This window comes from Lycorma delicatula, chromosome 12, assembly GCF_047948215.1.
Source record: "Lycorma delicatula isolate Av1 chromosome 12, ASM4794821v1, whole genome shotgun sequence".
NCBI classification, from domain to species: domain Eukaryota; kingdom Metazoa; phylum Arthropoda; class Insecta; order Hemiptera; family Fulgoridae; genus Lycorma; species Lycorma delicatula.
The window spans coordinates 60,561,535-60,581,429 of NC_134466.1; positions in this window are offsets into that span (position 1 = coordinate 60,561,535).

The window sequence follows — 19,895 nt, forward strand, 5'->3', positions numbered from 1 at the left end:
CAGATAATACACTGCCTCCCGTCAAAAATCATATGATAATTTATTTACTTTAAAATGAAATATTACAATTATAATGTTATAATTGCAAGTGCATGTATTATATAATGGTATATTTTTTCAACAATGTAAATGAAATTACCGCCAATATATTACAAGTAATAACACGATTAGAAATTACAAATACGTTATATACAATGTATAATATAAGTGTGAAATACAAATATGTAAATTAAATTATGAGTGTTCATACAATATTTATGAGTATGTTGACATACATATAAAAATATAAATAAAATGAAATTACTATTAATTCGGAAATATTATTTAAATCGACCACTTGAGATTGTTAACATGCTTAAATTATGCAGATCTTAGACCTCTGACCATGATCGGATGGTTTGAAAGAATTTGTTTGCGGTAGTGGAAGTGCATCATTAAAAGCAATGTAGTTCTGTTCTTTGTTTGAATGTTTTGATTGTGGCCTTACATCTTGATTAGGATTATGTTTATTATTACTATCGCTATTATTATCGTTTGAATTTTTATTATTTTGATAATCAGGATTCTGTTGTCCTTGTAAATAAGGTAACGCGTTTAAATTTATATTAATGTTAAGATTAGTTTTTGGTACAACCATTATCTTCGATGAGAATTGACGGTTTTCGGTGGAATCCGTAGGTCCTTTGTAAAAGCAAATGGTTCTTTTTTGTTTAGAGGTTATAAAAGAGTCTTCCCTTTTCAGATACCGTTTACGAATATGTTCCAATTTAGGAATATTCTCTTGACAGGGCCTCTTTTTCCAATCCAACGTCACAGAACAGTGTTCTCAAAGTAGGCGCACACATCTGAATGAAAGCGTGTAGGGCACCGTCTTATTGAATTATAGATGAATCGTCATTTAACAAAGCCCTAAAGGATTGTAAAATTTATTTGCCCAGAATCTCCAATTAAGCCTGACCAGTAACTGTACTTTGAAAGAATCGGTCCGCTCAGTCCTCTTAATGATAGTCGACATCAGACATTGAGTCCTGAAGATTCAAGTCAAGTGGACGGTTCAGTTCCGTATTTCCACATCTATTGTCATCATACGTCGTATGTTACAGATATTTTCATATGTCCAATATCAGTTAACAATGTTTTTTTCCTGTCTCGAATGACAGTCGTGTTTGCACCATCGCTATACTTTCTCAACTGATTACATCTCATCGCATTGATTAACTATTGGTGACCCAGATATTGGTTTTTGTAAAAAGAAAACAAAAAATGAAATCCATCACCTGAAAAATAAATTGTATAGCCTTTTCCAAAATGATTGGGGCAAGAGTGGGGATTCATATGAAAAAATAAAAAAACGGAGACAAAGTGAGACAAGTACGAACACTGACTGTTAGAATAGAAAAATTGCTCCACTGTATCAATCTTTTTTATGTCGACGGGAAAAATGCAAGCCACTGCAACAAATTTTTGAACATTTATCGAAAGATAGTCTTTGGTAATTTTTGGAAACTCTAATGGGTATAAAACGAAGTTTCAATATTGCCATCTGCAACCCTTACTAACTCAAAAAAGAAAATCCAAAAAATATCCTTCAAGACGTTACAAAACATTTACATACTAACTTAACAGTGAAAGAAAACATAAACAAGTTAAGAAGTGTTAGTGAACACTTTCAGTGTGAAGTGAAGGACACAAAACTTGAAAGCAAAGTAGTAATGTAGCAGAAATTCTCATGTTGAAAAGACTCCATGTCAAGGAGGACACAGAATTTAAGAATAAGTAATTATGACATTATAAGCAAAAAAAAAAAGAAACCTCTCGAATCTAAAGGAATGCCTTCAAAATACCCAAGTTTCCAGTATACTATAAACAAATATGTACTCGTATAGTCTTAAAGCCTATATGGCAATTTAAAAAAAATTACAAAAAAAAAGCATACGAACATTAGTAACAAACAAAGATGATCTCTTTATATTCAAAAATATCTGTGAAGTAATGCACCATTCTATTCCAAAAAAATCCGAATGTTACATTTGTTCTCACACATAGCAGACTCTGCTACAGGCCACCGTATCCGAGCACTGGCATTTCAGAGATATCTGCCTACAGGATCCTACCCCCACAAGGTGAGGTAAGGCCTCACGATATCCTTGATGAACCACTGTGATTGACAAGATGAGAAATCGGGTAATCCCAAACTATGCCCAGGGCCTCCCATCGGCTGTTCTGCCCCTTTTTGGCGGTAGACCCGAGCATGACACCGGAATAGTCAGAAGGTGAGATTCTTAATATGTTCTGTTTGATTTGGTGAACGAGATTATCAGGCCGGGAGCCACGCTATCGCGGTTAGGTAATGGACGGATGTGATACCGAATGAAAACACCAAAAGACTCAAACAGTCAGAATGTAAGAATGTAAAATTTGTAAATCCTTTACAGTTTAGATGGTGTACAGAGATACCATTAAGTGTGGACACCAGAGGACTTCAAGTTTGACGGTGAATTTAGTAGGTAAGAACCCAATACTTTACCAAGAATCTTGAAAAAAAATCAATTTTCGGTCTGTAAGCTGTCTGCATTCCCTGCGTAAACGTAAGTGTTTATTTCATCCATAGTTGATTAATTCATTCATCTTGCCCTCAGCGTTAGGGAATTGTTCCTTTTCTTTTGTTTCATGTCAATTACAGTTGCCCGACTGAAGAGGCCTGTACTTTCCCTTGTGCTGCATTTTCAGGGATCACAGATGTTTCTAAGGTTACGGTCTGTAATTATTTACAACTGGAAATACGAAAGGCAGACTAAAGAGGTGCGAAGAATTAACTACATCCCATGAAATCGAATCAGGCCCAGCCGTGACCGGGACTCGACCGATGCAAGTCGAAGAAAATGGCGAGAGTAAAGAACAGCCTAAGGATGTTAGTTAATTCACAACCAATCGACTTTCCGTTGCCATAGAATTTCGGCTTACTGTTAGGATGTGCGACTCCCTCTGAAGAAGGGAGTACAATGAATGCTTCAATGACTAGCAACCCATTTTCATTTATATCTCGCTAAAAACGGTTCCTTTGCTTGAAATACTTTGGAATGACTTGGTGATTTACTGTACGGCCTTACAAAATTATCTATTTGATGTAATAATATCAACATTCTAATACAAATACTGAACTGTAAAATCTTTCAGGAGGTAGAGACTACATAATTTATTTCATTTTAAAACGGATAACATTTTTTTCTAATGAAAATCTAATCGTGATCTGTTCTACATTTACTATGAAACCAACATAGAAATTGTTTTACCGAGTAATAATTTAATTAAAAATGTTATACATGTTAATAGATGAAGGTGCCAGAGTGATACGTGTGATAGTAATTGGTAATTAATTTAACCAGCTTATTCATTCAACAATTTTCAATTTATTCAATATTTATTTATTATTCTAAATTCAAGTTCCTGTCATTCTAGATAATTAGAGAAGTGACTTAAAGAAATGTTAATCAATGCTAAAGTAAAGTTTCAACAATCCAGAATAATTTTAAAAACCTACCGGGTTGGTCTAATGGTGAACACGTCTTCCCAAATCAGCTGATTTGGAAGTCGAGAGTTCCAGCGTTCAAGTCCTAGTAAAGCCAGTTATTTTTACACAGATTTGAATACTAGCTCGTGGATACAGGTGTTCTTTGGTGGTTGGGTTTCAATTAACCACACATCTCAGGAATGGTCGAACTGAGAAAGTACAACAGTACACTTCATTTACACTCATACATATTGTCCTCATTCATCCTCTGAAGAATTATCTAAACGGTAGTTACCGGAGGCTAAACAGGAAAAAGAAAGAATAATTTTAAAATTCAATTAGTTGAGTGTTAGTTTAAAATCAGAGTAAATATAAAGAAGAGTCTTCATTATTGCATTTATTATATCGTTAAAAAATAAAAATTAAATATTCTGCAGGGTTTTTATTAGGCTGGTATCCAAAAGGTCTTTATTATTATTTTTTTTTTTTTTAAGATGAAGAAATAAGGTTCAAAAGTTATTCAATTGTAGGGCGAAGTTATTCCTGAAAATTTAGTTTGTTAAATAGACAATACATGTAATACCTAATTGAAGCTGATGGTCTGTTCGATTAAAATATTAAATTAACTGAAGTATTAACCTCTAGACGTGAATAGTCCTCGTAATGAGGACTATTCATAGCGTTTCCCGCTATGAATTAGTTATACATTTTTTATTGTTATTAGTTTTAAGTTTTTTAGTGATATCTTATCTGTGCTATTAGTTGTAAGATTTAGCTTTTAATTTTTAACATACGTTTAGTTATGTTTGTTAAATTTGTAGTCTTACCGTTATCCGGGTTAAGGCCCCTTTACACCCTTCTTGGACTTTATTAAATATTTTTATTTTTAGATTTACGCTTATATTTTTAATTTTATTTTTACAGCTGTGAAGTGTGACATTATACGTCATATGTTGGGCATTAACGGCTTATATTAAAATTAGATCAATTATATGTGCAGTGCTATTAATAAATGATATTAGTGATATGACAGAAGAGGGTTGCTCTAAAATTACAACTTCAGCAATAGTCTTGTGCTACTTTTTACAATTAAGACTCTTAAAAAAATGCTATGCCAAAAATAATTCCGGTTGTTACAATTAAAAATTTTTTTTTTTGTCTTCAGTCATTTGACTGGTTTGATGCAGCTTTCCAAGATTCCCTATCTAGTGCTAGTCGTTTTTTTTTTTTTAATTTTCTTGTGACCCCTTCCTTATTAGTCCCCACCCGGAGATCCGAACGGGGGACTAGTTTACCTCCGGAATATTTTACCAAGGAAGGCGCCTCCATCATTGCTATATGAAAATGCAGAGCCACATTTTCTTGGAAAAAAAGCAGCTATAGTTTTCCATTGCTTTTAGCTGCGCAGTACTCAGAGGACTGAGTGATGTTGATATGGCCGTTTAAGTCATTGTGACTCACGTCCCTAACAACTACTGAAAGAGCTGCTGCCCTCTTTCAGGAATCATTCCTTAGTCTGGCTCTCAACAGATACCTCTCCGATATGGTTGCACCTTCGGTCCAGCTACTCTGTATCCCTGAGCACTCAAGCCCCCTCACCAACGGCAAGGTCTCATGATTCATAGAGGAGGCTTTAAAAATATCATTTGTATTTTTAATTAAAATCATATATACATAAAACAACGCTTTTTTCACTAAGAATACATAATTTAAAACAGTAATTCACAATAGGGGACATGCATTCCAATAAGACATTGAGTGTGGCAAGACAGCCATACTCAATTGCTGTTGCAGTGGGATATTACAGGTAAGCGTGGAACAAAGCTGGATATGATCTTTCTCTACTATATACAAAAGCTATTTGTCTAGCAAACGAAGGAAGCTGGAGAATGGAGCAATATACTATTGTTAAATAACAATAAAAACTAATGAAGATAAGTTGTTAAAAATTTGTATATACATTTTTCTTATGATGCAAGTATGGACTAAGAAAGGATTTTTTGAAATTCAGAGTTTAGAGTTAAACTGGAGCAACAGTAAAATATATATCTTTTTAATTCTTACTAATAGATATCATCTTAATTTTTGGTATGTAAAAATCTTCATGTGAATATCTAAAGTGCCGAAGATGTACGGTACGGTGGGTCAACAAATACGCTACTGCCACTGTTATTGTAGGTGCGACGTGCCTAACTGCACCTTCCTTTGATTTATGTAATAAAATAAAAATATTGACTGCAATGTAAAATGCAAATAACCATATAGCGACCGGGATGCTTGTTTAATTTAGTAATAGGCTGACGCCCATTAAAAATTACTGAAGAACGATAAAAAATTTTACGCAATAAAAAAAAGCCTGTCTGGGATTCAAAACCAGAACCTTCCAAATGAATTTCAGACGCTCCGCCACTGTTATAACAACAGTACTAGTTATAATTTCAGTTCCGGTAATTCAATAAAGTTTGAAGCATAAACTATACTTAATAACACATTACAAATTAATCGCGTTAAAATAAATTACATATTTTAAAAATTGTTCCAATAATTTTTAAGTTTAGTATTTTAATTTATTCATATAATTTGAAAATATTCCAGCAGTTTTATTTTACGTCTCGTTTGAGTTCCAAAAATATCTTCAATATCGGCTGGAAAAAAGTATGGATATTGTTTAGCACGTAGATACAATTTTCGCAGAAGAGAAATTAACTAAAATCGTTATGAAAATCGGTGCAGCAGTTCTGTAGTTACAAAGAATATAAAAATATTAAATGGAGACACCCCCCACACATGTTCTAAAATTTTTCCTGTCGCACTCGAATAAAATATAAAAATTTTTTAAAGTAAATAAATTTTTTTGAAAAGCTTTAAATTTAAAAAAAAACTTTACTACAACTAAATCTTGGCGCCAATTTCAAAAAATCCCCCCAGAATTAGATAACTTACCCGGAAAAGCCAGTAAAACACAGGTGCAGAGGGTTTTACTCTCAAAGGACTTAGTATTTTGGAGAAAATTAAGCGGAACAGTCGAAAAGTTTGTTTGCTAGTTATCAGAGAAAGTAATTCACATTATGTATTAAGAGCAAAAAGTTAAGATGGAAAAACAAATAAATACATTTAAAAAATCTATTTAGCAAAATAATCGGGTGAGAGTTTAACTTTGATTTGATTTTTTAGACTTTATTTACAGACACAGGAATTGCTTCCCAAGCCATTTCAGTTTCATTGTGTAGTTCCACTAGTGACTGACTTTTTACTATACACCACATTCTTGACTGTCCGCCAGGAATATTATTTGTGGGGGACAAATTAAATTAGGCAAATGGAGGTGTACTCAATCGGGTACCTTTGTCCTATCCATCGTGGAACAATATTATCCAGGTAGGCGTGATGCACATCTGAATGAAAGTGCGTCAGCGCTTTACAGACGTTCTTCAACACCCAATACCAATTGGTAAAAAACTGACAAAGTTTAACAAAAACAAACACTGAGAGAGAGTGTGGGGGAGAAGCAGAAAAAATTCTGTAATATAAATAAAACTGTTATTAATAAAACGATACTCATATAAAAAAAGGTAAGACATTACATTTCAAAATCTGTTATTAATTTAGAATTTTGTTTAAAAAAATACATTTTAAATGTATAAAATAGACAATAGATATACAATAAACAATGTTTAAGCATTCTATGCAAAAAATAGAAAAATTTGTTGCAAAACTTATTATATGGAATGCTTAAACATTGTTTATTATCCAATATTGTATGTTATTCGTGTATTTTTTTTTTTAAACAAAATTAAATTAATTACAGATTTTGATAATAGAAATGTAGTGACTTACCTTTTTTGATATTAGTTTCATTTTGTTTAAAACAATTTATTTATATTACGGAAATCTTTGTTTTTCTGAGGGGTAGAAGTGATATCTGCAGGACTCTCACCGTACGGTTTACAATTTCATTGTAATTTTTTTGGATAAAATAATTAAGATATTGCCTGCTGCACGCAACTCGTTGGTTCTTTACTTTTTTGTAAATTATTGTAACCGTTAAACTATACTCGGTCTTTAACATTTGTTACAATTACTAAATTGTTGTGAATTTAATATTATTTTTACTATTTCTAAAATTCTATTCATTACAAAATAAGCAAAACTTTATAATAAAAAATGTAAAATAAGCCAAAAAAATGTATAATAAACTTTTAAGAATACTATTATAATCTGTAATATAGCCATATAAAGTACGGTACGCAAAACTACGAGTATATTATAAAAAATGTAAAATAAGCAAAAAACATATACAGTAGGCTGCCTCTTGCTTGGACACCTCGTGACCGGTCACTTGTCCGAATTAAAAAAATTCCGAATCAGCCGAAGTCGTGGAACAAAAGCCCGATTATGTGGATAAATGGAAGGCTGTTTTTATAAATGGGCAATAAGCAACATTATAAGACATTTTCGCTGTACAAAAAGAAAACTAGACTAGGACTATATTTAGTACTTTCCGAAACCCTGGTGTTTTTTTTGTCATTTGCCAGATAGAATGTAGCTTTCTCATTTTTGGCTCGTACAGCGCTTGAGAAACAGGTTGTGATTTGTCCGCTTGTCTCTCGTTACCAATCATTACGGGTACGGTGTGTGTCAACGAGTGCATGACGTATACACAGCTGGCCATCCGAAGTCCGAACGAGAGGGCGCCTACTATAATAAATTTTTAAAAATACTACTATAAAATCCGCTATAATAATGTTGACTGTAGCCATTTTGTAATAAATATTTCAAATCGTTAACTTTATTATCATCGAGAGGTAATTTCGTTTTGTAACCGCTTTTTAGATTTGGTAATATAATCACATTATTTTCACATTTTCGTGATGTGGTTTTCCTCAAAATAATTGACTTAAACTCATCATTTGAAAACGAACATTTGTAATAAACTTTTTACACTCGTATTTCATTTATTGATACTTTTTCATCGTTACTGTTGTTAAAACTAATTCCAAAATCCTTGTAGCACAACTAAGTCACATCATAAGGTAATCCCTTTTTCTTCGCCGTTCTAATTAACGTAATAAATTGGTCAGGTACGTAAGTAGGACTCTTCGATGCTCGAGACTCATAATCGCATTAAATGATTTGAATCCGTGTGAAGCACTTCATCATCAATCTCCAAGGTAGAAAGTAATGAAGTGTTTCTCTTTAGGCACCTGTAAGTTTCTTGCTTACCCCCTGAAAACAGCTGTGTTTCGAAAAATGTCCTTAAACATTCCAGTATTTAAATATTTAATTTTTATGAGGAAAATAGGGAGTTCGGGGATAAGATGAACTAAAATTATTTAACATTACATTCCTAAATTAATAAATAAATCTTTTATTCTGACAGTTCCATAATACAACAGGTTTCATGTGTTACTCCATAAATACAAAAGGAACCGAATGAGCATCTGTCTGGGTCGTTCAATGAAAAATGTGATAAAATCATGATCAGAACCGCATCATAAAATGCAAATTAATTTCAAAATAAAAATGTATGTACTTACAGTCAACATTAATTTTGTTAAATATAAACTAATGAAATAATGTTAAATTAAATAGGTAGGATACTAATTATATAAAATAATAATAAAATTACAATTAAAATTATTTGAACACATATATATGCACACGTTGTACCGAGATGAGAAAATTTACGGTCTTTTTAAAAATGTTTAATTAACCGTGCTTAGAAATTAATCGAAAGAGTAATACTGTTCCTGTAAAAGAAAATCTTTTAATTGTTTTAAATAAATCGGTGGTAAGATGTTTTAAATGGTTAGGTCATTTTTTTTTACACATTGCAATAGAAGGATAACAAAGCATTTTATCGTAATCTTATATGTAGTCCTGAGTTATATGAAAACATGTTTGTTGCCCGGTTTAACAGAGGTGGCTGAATAAAAGACTTATTAATGTATATGTAAACACATGAATAAACAAGTTAACACTTTTAGTATACTGTTGGGTATCCGCGGCTCGATCAGAATACTGAGATATTGACAATTGAAATGTTTATATAATTACAATTTACTGGTTTAAAAACATAAGTAAAACAAGACAAATCAGTAATAATAATAGTAGTAGTAATAAGTGACAGAAATAAACAACACACAATAATAAAAATAAATATCAATAATAAACAAATTATAATCGTAGTAATCACAACAGTAATAACAATAATAAGCAGTGATTACATACAAAACGGAATTTAAAGTAATAGTCAGGATTTATTTATTACTTCTGATGTCACCTTTATTGCGTGGAACCCAGATAATAACTCCTCTATTGTAGCACTCTCTCGCAGAACTCGCATCCCGCAGACAGACATTATAACCTCTTCAACTGATCTTCCCCAAAGTATTTATAATCCTCTCCTCTTTACCTGCCGGATCGGACCCACCTAGATGCGTGAGAATAATCGCCCGAGTCTTTTCGTTCCCACGCATTCCTAACCTGGGTCCGGTAACAATTCACACGGAACATCCGTTTAGGTGTATCGATGGGCAGTATTACAAAAGACGATTGTTAAACGGACTGTTGTTACCTTTAGTAAAAGGGTTTCTTTTACCTCCTTTTAGGATTCCTCCCATTATTATATTTTCTACTACTTTCTTCTTAATTGGAAGTAATCCGTTGTTCATTTCCGTTATACCGGTCTTGTTACAATACTAAATATTAGTCTACAATATTCACATTCATTGGCACCAAACAATGCACTGAGAGCCCTTTCTTATATCTTGAAAATGTCTGAAGCAAGCCGCAATGTATTTTGAAAAATATATTTTCGGATATTGTAATTTATGATAATCAATTTAAGAAGAGTAACTTTATTAATCTGCTTAATTTCAGGTGTAAGAGAGGCTAACTGTATGACACTGTTAGTTTTTTAACTATCGGCTTTGAAAATTAGCAGCTATTTCAGAAAAATCATTAAAACTAAGTAACGTATGCTTGTAAAAATGTATATAACAATCAGGAAAAATCATTATTACATTGCAGTAAGTGGACAAATGTAAATAAATATCCTAATATTGAGATATAGACAGCACTTTGTAAAAGTTGTAATGTGTTTGTATTGCGTGACTCATTACATTTCTATCCTTTATATAAAGTTTCGTAAGAATGCTTTTATTTTAAATTAAGTTTTACTTATTAAGATTATAAATATTTTTTTCCTATAAAGAAAACGCATTTTAATTATTTTGCTCAATTGTAGTTGCTCATCATTCAGATAGAACGTACATCTGTTGTGGTACATATACCTTTGTACCTACTATAATTTAATCTTGTCACATATGGATTTTTAATTGCGGAGAGCATTGGACCAATACAAATCAATTATTTTAAACGAATGTTATTTCTCTAAATCGAGCTGTATATTGTAGAATCACTCAGAATATATTAACCTGTTCAGCGGTAAGGTAAATCAATTAAAGATCCTTTAGACAGCTAATAACTATTATCTATTTCACATTTTAATCCGCAATAGATTAATAATTTAATGAGTAATATTTCTGAAGGAGAAATCTATTAAAATTACTTGAAAATATTAAAAATGATGAGGACAAATTTACGACAGCTTTATCATATTTAAATAGTTTGAAAATAAGCAATATTTATTTATAGTTTGCAGAAAAGTGATGAATAAATAAATGAGGGTTGGAGATTGAGATTTAGAACAGGTGGTTTAAATAGTTTTCTCATTTATGTAATTGATTTTGAGCTGAATGTTAAGTCACGATAAAATATGACATCATCATTTCTATAAAGCGATGGATTTCATGTTTTAAATCTACTTAAAATATTGTTAAGTAAATAATAGAATTAAATAAAACTTAATTGTGCGTGTATCTTTAAAAAATAAATAAAATGAACTATCTGTGACTGAATACTTACTCTACAAATCCGTATTTGTTTTCAATTGATATACACCTGTGATAGAAAACGAATATTTAATTAATTAATACTGATCAACAGTAATCTAACAAAAAGTGATCTTAAATATATTTTTTTTTTTGTCTTCAGTCATTTGACTGATTTGATGCAGCTCTCCAAGATTTCCTATCTAGTGCTAGTCGTTTCATTTCAGTATACCCCCTACATCCTACATCCCCAACAATTTGTTTTACATATTCCAGACGTGGCCTGCCTACACAATTTTTTCCTTCTACCTGTCCTTCCAATATTAAAGCGACTATTCCAGGATGCCTTAGTATGTGGCCTATAAGTCTGTCTCTTCTTTTAACTATATTTTTCCAAATGCTTCTTTCTTCATCTATTTGCCGCAATACCTCTTCATTTGTCACTTTATCCACCCATCTGATTTTTATAGGGACCGGAAACCGGTCCCCGCCGTTAAGCAAACGCAGTTCCAATAGACATGCCGTCGCCACAGACTAACACCCCCTAGCTTGGCCCTTCTACTAGGGCTTCTCCCAACGGGGTCCCCACGGTATCGACAGAGACCATAGACATCCCTCTTCTAGTATGCCCATGATCCCCTCCCCCATAGGGCTACCCCTCACATCCTATCCTATAATGGGCGACATGTCCTCATTACCCCTCGCGACCCATCTTGTTACCTCGAATGCCCCTAGTGCTTCATCGAGTAGCGCCGACCCACCTTCCTCTTACATGTCAGGTGGACCTTCACCCTCTCCACAAGAGGGCTGCCTCCCTGGCCCTAGACATCGCCACACTTCGTCCCCATGCCGTCCCCACTGCTTTTTTAAAAATTTTTAATTGTTTTTTTTATTTTAAGATTTTATATTTTTATTAGATTTGTCTCTTCTTCCCTTGTTTTTGCGCAGTGGACCGGGGTTTCTTCCCTCCTGGGTGCGACTTGTAACTCCCCATTACAAGTCAATGTCGATTGGGTGGAAGCAACTCGCTTATATCTACCTTAATTCTAATCACACTAATTAGTGCAGCTCGCAGGCCGCCTAACTTAACCTACACACTAATTTAATCTAATCTATGCTTGTTCATTGGTCAGGATGGTCTCCTGACCAGCACAAGTCCTTTCCTTAAAACCTATTAGAGCTTGCAGGCTCATTACCTAATTATAATGTCTAACCATGCCTGTTTAGTGTGGATGATACGGTCTTCTATCCTTCACACCCAGCACACGTTCATCATAGCACTCTTACAACTAAGCCACAGCACCCAGGCTGCCTATAATTATCTGCTTACCTATTGAGTGGTAGTGAAAGGCATCTTTTCACTACCACTCAGCATAAGTCCTCCACTCCAAACCTAATAATGACACACAGGTCATTAAGGAAGTGCTTACCAATTGAGAACTGCTGAGGATACCCCATAATACCCAGCACAAATCCTTCCTACCCACTCAAAGCACTCCATTTAACTTTCACACCCGGAATATCCATCGGGATGAACAGGTACCCCTTCCTGCTCAGCCCAGCGTACGTCCATTAGTGCCTATATCTATCCCTATGACTAAATGAATTACGCAGGCTTCCTAATTCTATACTTAAGATATTCGTGGGGAGACCCAGGTACCCGTCCCTATGCCTCCCAGCGCATGTCCTTTGTCCTAATACTAGACTTTAATCTAATATTTCTTTTGCCTACCCTATCTAAGGGTCATGCTCTAAAGCGACCCTGTGCAAACATGCTTCACCTAACAATTAACTAATTTGGGAAACTGGGCTGCCTGCCCATCAGGCCATGCAGGTCCAGCCCCACAGCCAGACTAGCACGACGCTCAGCAAAGAGTCTACTTCGCTAAAACTTTATGTTTCAAACCGGCAGTCACCCATACTCATCATCCGCAAAGGTGGACACAGAAAAAATAAAACAAAACAGAAGTAAAACAAAACAAGCTTAATCTAAATATAAAACTTCCGCACCTCATATCTAAGGTGCCTAAAGACCCTGGTTAAGTAGGCGAAGCATGTTCACCCATATTAATCTACTCACATATCATGTCGTTACACAATGAGACCCCGGCTTCCACCCTTGCACCCTTCATTTTCTTCCGGAAACCACAATTGGAAATACCATTGGGCCCCAGGACCGTCCTACCCAGATTCCTACCCGATGGCACCCCTCAAGCAACACAAAGACATATATTAAAATGATTCTTAAACCTAGCATACTTCCAGCCTGAGCCTGGCGTCACGCAGATGTCCCTCACCTTCCTTTGTTCACAGGATTGTGCATACCAGCTTCTCCACCTGGCTCTACTGCCTCTTTCCCGCCAGCATGTATGGTACCGTGTTGTCAGGGGTGAGCCATGTCAGGCCCTCAAAACCTTTTGAGGTATGCCTCAAAATCACTGTGCCCAGACAAGAACTGTGTCAGGTAGGGTATTACCTCACACAAATGAAGTAAGAAATAAAGTAACTTGATAGTTTTTTTGGTTGTTAAGTTTTACTGACAAAGAGATTTGAAAAAAAAATTTGTTTGGTGGTGCCGTTTTGGCTTATTATATATAATATATATTATGAAGTGCAATATTATAATATTTTTTAAAGTAACTGACTTTTAAACCAGTTTTAAAAATAACTTTTAGACAAACTACTGCATTTGCCATACTAATAAATAATATAAAAATAAATTTACAGTAGTTATTCTGTTTAATGCCTAAGATAATATTCTTACAAAAAAAAATCAAAAAGGAGAATATTTAAAAACATATTTATTAACTAATTTAAAAGATTTCATGAAAAAAATTGTGGGGATTACAAAATCAGTGTTCTGGCACTTCATTTTTTAGCATTATTTTGGTGGAGGAGATTGTCGTGTAATGTAAAATCTTAAACTTTTGAAATAGCAAATCATTTCTTAATTTGTAGAGAATTAATATATACCAGTGAAGCTGTTAAATATGTGCCATGCTCTGTTAAAACAAGATTGAACTTGCAAGAAAAAAGATTGATAATATTGAAATAACCCAAGAAAACCGTATTCATAATAAAGTAGAAATAACAATCATATATGACTTCTAAAATGAAAATGATGAAAGTTAAGGGGCTCTTGGCATAAGTAAAATGAAGTATTTACCTTCATAAACATGTACCAATAAGAAAAAAAGAAAGGCTAAGTAGTAAAAATATTTACTATTAACTTGAATACAAACCAATAAAACAGTAAAAACATTACTGAATATAATTTGTGAATGTTTTAAAATTATACCTTTAATTTTTTATATTTTTTCATTTATTTTGTATAAAACAGTATTGATGAAAAAAGAAACAATTTTTTTAGTGTTTAGTTTAAAATTTTAACTTTCCATATTTGTATAATGCTACCTCATTTTAAAAATGTGTACCAAAAAATTCAAGTCTGAAGTCAGACAAATGGAAAATTCTTATTTATTTTTAACCATAAAAATTAGAATTATTTTTAAATACTTGCTTGTAGTAAATCCAACGTAAAGAATCTTATCGGGCAATTCAATTATTTGGTGTATTACATTTAATAAGACCTTAAAAAAAGAACTGTAATAAAAAAGAATTCTCAATTTGAGCACTGTTTTTTCTTTGGTTTTTTGTTCAAAAATAATAATTCACATAAATATAATCCAATCTTACTTTTCTATTTTGTAAAAGTTTTTTTGATGGCTTTGTAAATTAACAGTAAGATCTTTTACTGAAAAAAGTTTTTTGATTTGAAGATTGTATTTTGTGTACTGTATTATTTTAGTGAGTGAGGGAGTGATGAATTCACATATTTTTGTTCAAAAAAATTTGTGGCAACTTCATATTTTAATCTTCAAATCAGTCCTGGTCTATGTATAATTTGGCATCTATTTTATAAACCAGCTTTTAATTGGCAAATGAAGTTTAATTTCATTTCAACCGATCCAGATTAACCACATAAATTTATATTCTGAACAACAAACCAAACTTTTCCTTTTTTTATGGTTGAAAACATTCAACAATATCCAACGGGATAAACTAGATTGAAATCATAGAAATCTAAAAAAGACTTGTACCTAAATCCGAAAGTGGCTAAAATATAGGAGATCGAAATGATTTGTTTGACTTAGAAAGAGAAGTAAGGAAAGAAAGCTGCTGCTTCTCGCTGATTTTGTTGAGGATTTGATAAAGAGAATAGAAATCACTCTGGGAGGAAAGATACTAAACTTTATAAGATGACTTTTTTATAGAAATGGAACCACATGTTATTAAAAATTTAAATTGGTATGGAATTGAAATAAATGTTTGGAAAAACTAAAGTAATGACGACAGGAAAGAATTAATTAGTTAATGAATGTCTGCACAAAAGAAGCAAGAATTGAACTAGTAAAACTTCAGTCTCCTAGGTATGACTAACAGAAGATTGGAAAGTGAAAACAAAATAATGGCAATTGAATGATTTAACAGAAAGAAATTGTTATTTATAAGACGCAGTTAAAGAAGCATCTTGTAAATTGTTAATTGGAATATACTTCTATATGGGTGTGAAACATCCACATATTAAGAAAGGCATGGGCACAGAAGCTACCGAATAAGATTAAATGAACTAAGTTATAGAGTGATAGGAGGTAATGTGAATAAGACATTGAATGCAAATTAGGTTTACAAGTTGACATAAATTGTATTTATTTGCTATATGGTCTTTGCAGTTAGTGGTTACTATTTTTTCATTATTGGATACACTATTCAAAACTAAATTAGCCCATTAATGCCTGGGATTGCTTTAGGACTCATAAATTGTTTGATCTTTATAGCCAGCAAAGGATGTCTTCAGCAGTAGTTCTGAAACATAAACCACAATTATCCGTTACAGCACAGTGTATGATATATCATACATAAATTAAAAAAAAATAGAAAAGAAACAAAAACTGATAATGATAAGCGTATTGTTATGTTAATATATTTAAACATATATTTTTAGCAAAATAATCATGTAAGTCTCTTAGTTGAATACAAATAAAAAATAAAAATTTTAGTTATTTAGACATACTTCCTTTCCATGGTAACTTCTCAAGATACACAAGTACATAGAACAACAACAAAGCTGTGAAGAAACTAAAAAAAGGTCTACCAACACAATAACCAATATTATCGTGAACCAAAAAGCAAATTGCAAAAAATATAAAACGTAAAAAATTTTATTTAGCTGAAATTTATTCCTTGTTTGCATTGCGCATGATATGTCATATAATAGGCATTAACGGGTTAGATTAAAATTGGATCATTTATAGATTTATATGTACAGTGCTATTAATAAATGATAATGATGACAGAACAGGGTTGTTCAAAAACTACAATTTCAGCAATAGCCTTGTGCTACTTTTAACAATTAAAACTCTTAAAAAAAGATTATGTCAAAAAAATTACTTGTTACAATTAAAAGTATGAGGTAAATATACATTTTTTATGGTAAACATAATTTACCTTACTGCTAAACATAGTGAAGGAAAAATGTAGGCCATGTTTATTAGAAAAGTAGAGATAGATGTTTGTTGTGAAATGCAAGATTTAAAAAAATACCATTTGTATTTTTAATTACAACCTTATATTCAAAAGAAATGCTTTTTTCACTAAGAATACATCATTTAAAACTGTTATTCACAATAGGAGACAAATATTCCAATAAGACATTGAGTGTGGCAAGACAGCCATACTCAATTGCTGTTGCAGTGGAGTATTACAGGAAAGCATGGAACAAAGCTGGACATGATCTGTCTCTACTATATACAAATAGCTATTTGTCTAGTAAAAGAAGGAAGCTGGAGAATGGAGCAATATACTATTGTTAAATAACAATAAACACTAATGAAGATAAATTGTTAAAAATTTGTATACACATTTTTCTTATGATGCAAGTGTGGACTAAGAAAGGAATTTTGAAATTCAGATTTTAGAGTTAAACTGGAGCAACAGTAATATATATATATATATTTTTTTTTTAATTCTTACTAATAGGTAACACCTTAATTTTTGGTATGTAAAAATCTTCATGTGAATATCTAAAGTGACAAATGTGTAGAGTATGGTGGGTCAAAAAATACGCCACTACAATTTCAAAAAATCCTCACAAATTAGATAACTTACCCGGAAAAGGGAGTAAAATTCTGGCTACAGAGAGTTTTACTCTCAAAAGACTTACTATTTAGGAGAAAATTACGCAGAAAATTTAAGTAAGTTTCTTTGCCAGTTATCAGTGAAAGTAATTCACATTATGTATTAAAAGCAAAAAGTTAATATAGAAAAACAAATAAATACATTTAAAAAAATCTCTTTAGCGAAATAATCAGGTGAGAGTTTAATTTTGATTTGATTTTGTACGACTTTATTTACAGACACAGGAATTGCTGCCCAAACCATTTCAATTTCATTGTGTAGTTCCACTAGTAACTGGCTTTTTACTGTACACTACATTCTTGACTGTCCCCCACAAGTAATATACTTGGGGGGTTACGAGATTACCAGACCCGGAGATGAGCTACTGCGATTAGGTAAGGCACAGATGTGACATCGAATGAAAACACCGGAAGCTCTGACAGTCAGAACTTAAGATTTTTAAATCCTATATGTTGTACTTGGTGTACAGGGATACAGATTCCAACATTGTGACGAATTGTAAATAAACCTGAAATCAATAATTAAATAATTGTGGAGTCCCAAAAGTCTTGCAGGTATCATTTCTTCCCCTCAAAAACAAAAATTTCTGTATTATAAATAAAACAGTTTTTAACAAATGATATTGATATCAAAAAGAGTAAGACATTACATTTCTATTATCAAAATCATTTATTTATTTAGAATTTTGTTTAAAAAAATACATTTTAAATATATGTAATAGACAATAGATATACAATAATAGATAATAAACAATGTTGAAGCATTCTATGTAAAAAATAGAAAAATTTGTTACAACTCTCTTACCAGCCTGACTTAATTTAAACAACGAATAATTGTATTATTTCTGTAAGTGTGATAGGTATTATTCTCTGTTTAATAAATGAAATTAGTTATGGTGAAATTATATGAAGTTATGGTGGCATGGAATGTTGAAAACCACTTTTATTAATAATCTAATAAGTACATTCTTGCTTAAGCAGTAATGTTCATAACTATAGCGATTAATGTTTTCGACCAACGACTAATCTATAATTCTATATAAAAGCAGTTTAATAGATTGAATTTTTTATATTGTTGTAAATAATATTATAAGAATGTTAATTAGTTGACTACTAATTTTCAAAAATTGGTCGACTAATACACATTTGAATGTTGTTAAAATAATCGATTAATTTTAATAATCGATTAGCACGTACGACTAATTTTAGTCGAACTAATCCCATGGTTGTATGTTAGCGTGTGAGATTATGTTTATAGTTTTTACAGAGTGAAAAAATTGTATATTATTTACGTCTCGTAAGTATATTTATATAAATAAAATTCAAAAATATATAATAAAAATAATAACGTATTAAATAATAATAGAAACCTAAAATTAAATATATAGTAATAGGACTAATATTAGTATTGTTTATCCCGCGATTGTTTGCTAGCGGTTAAGATTATGCCTACAGATTTACCAGAGTGAGAGAAGTATTTATTATTTACGTGTTGTAAGCATATTAATGTACCAAAAAATAATAATATAGTAATTTCTATAGTAAATCATTTCTATTAGCTCCAAGCTTTCCACTTCATCAGATGTTACATTTCAGTAATTTATTATTGAAACCACGTGGTTTCAGTAACCACGTTATTTTAAGTTCCAGTATTATAATAAAATATTATTATCATATATTTTTTTTGCAGAGTATGGATGCACAAACTTGTAATTCATTTTTGGAAGAAGATCCATTTTCCTTGCCTGTTAAAAAAGAAAACGTGCATGAAACAGAGCAGACAGAATATTTGTTTGTACCTCCTGCCAAGACAGATGATGAAGAAACAATATTTAAACAAGTAAGCCATTTTCTATTTTATGTTGATGTAAATTATAAATATAAGACCTAGTTATTGTAAGAATTCTCAATTTTTTATTCATCAGGATATATTTATTTACTGTTTATGGCCCTCATATGGTTTAGCATTCATGTCTGATATGAGATATTTTGATTTATAATATAAAAAAAAGTTATTAACGAAGTGTAGGGAGATAAATAGCTATGATAAACAAATTGTTCTGAACATTTTAAGGTAGATAAACATTTTGACGACAGTACATAACAAAGAAAGTACAGTGAGCCTCATGTTGTAAACAAAGCTGCATAAACATTATTCTTTCTAGACCCAGATTCAACGTAGTTTACAAAAACTTTACATAACTATCCTTGGTTTGGTGAAACATGTTCAGTTATAAGAAGGTTTATTATAATTTTTGATAATCTTCATTCTAGGTCACTGCATAATTATTT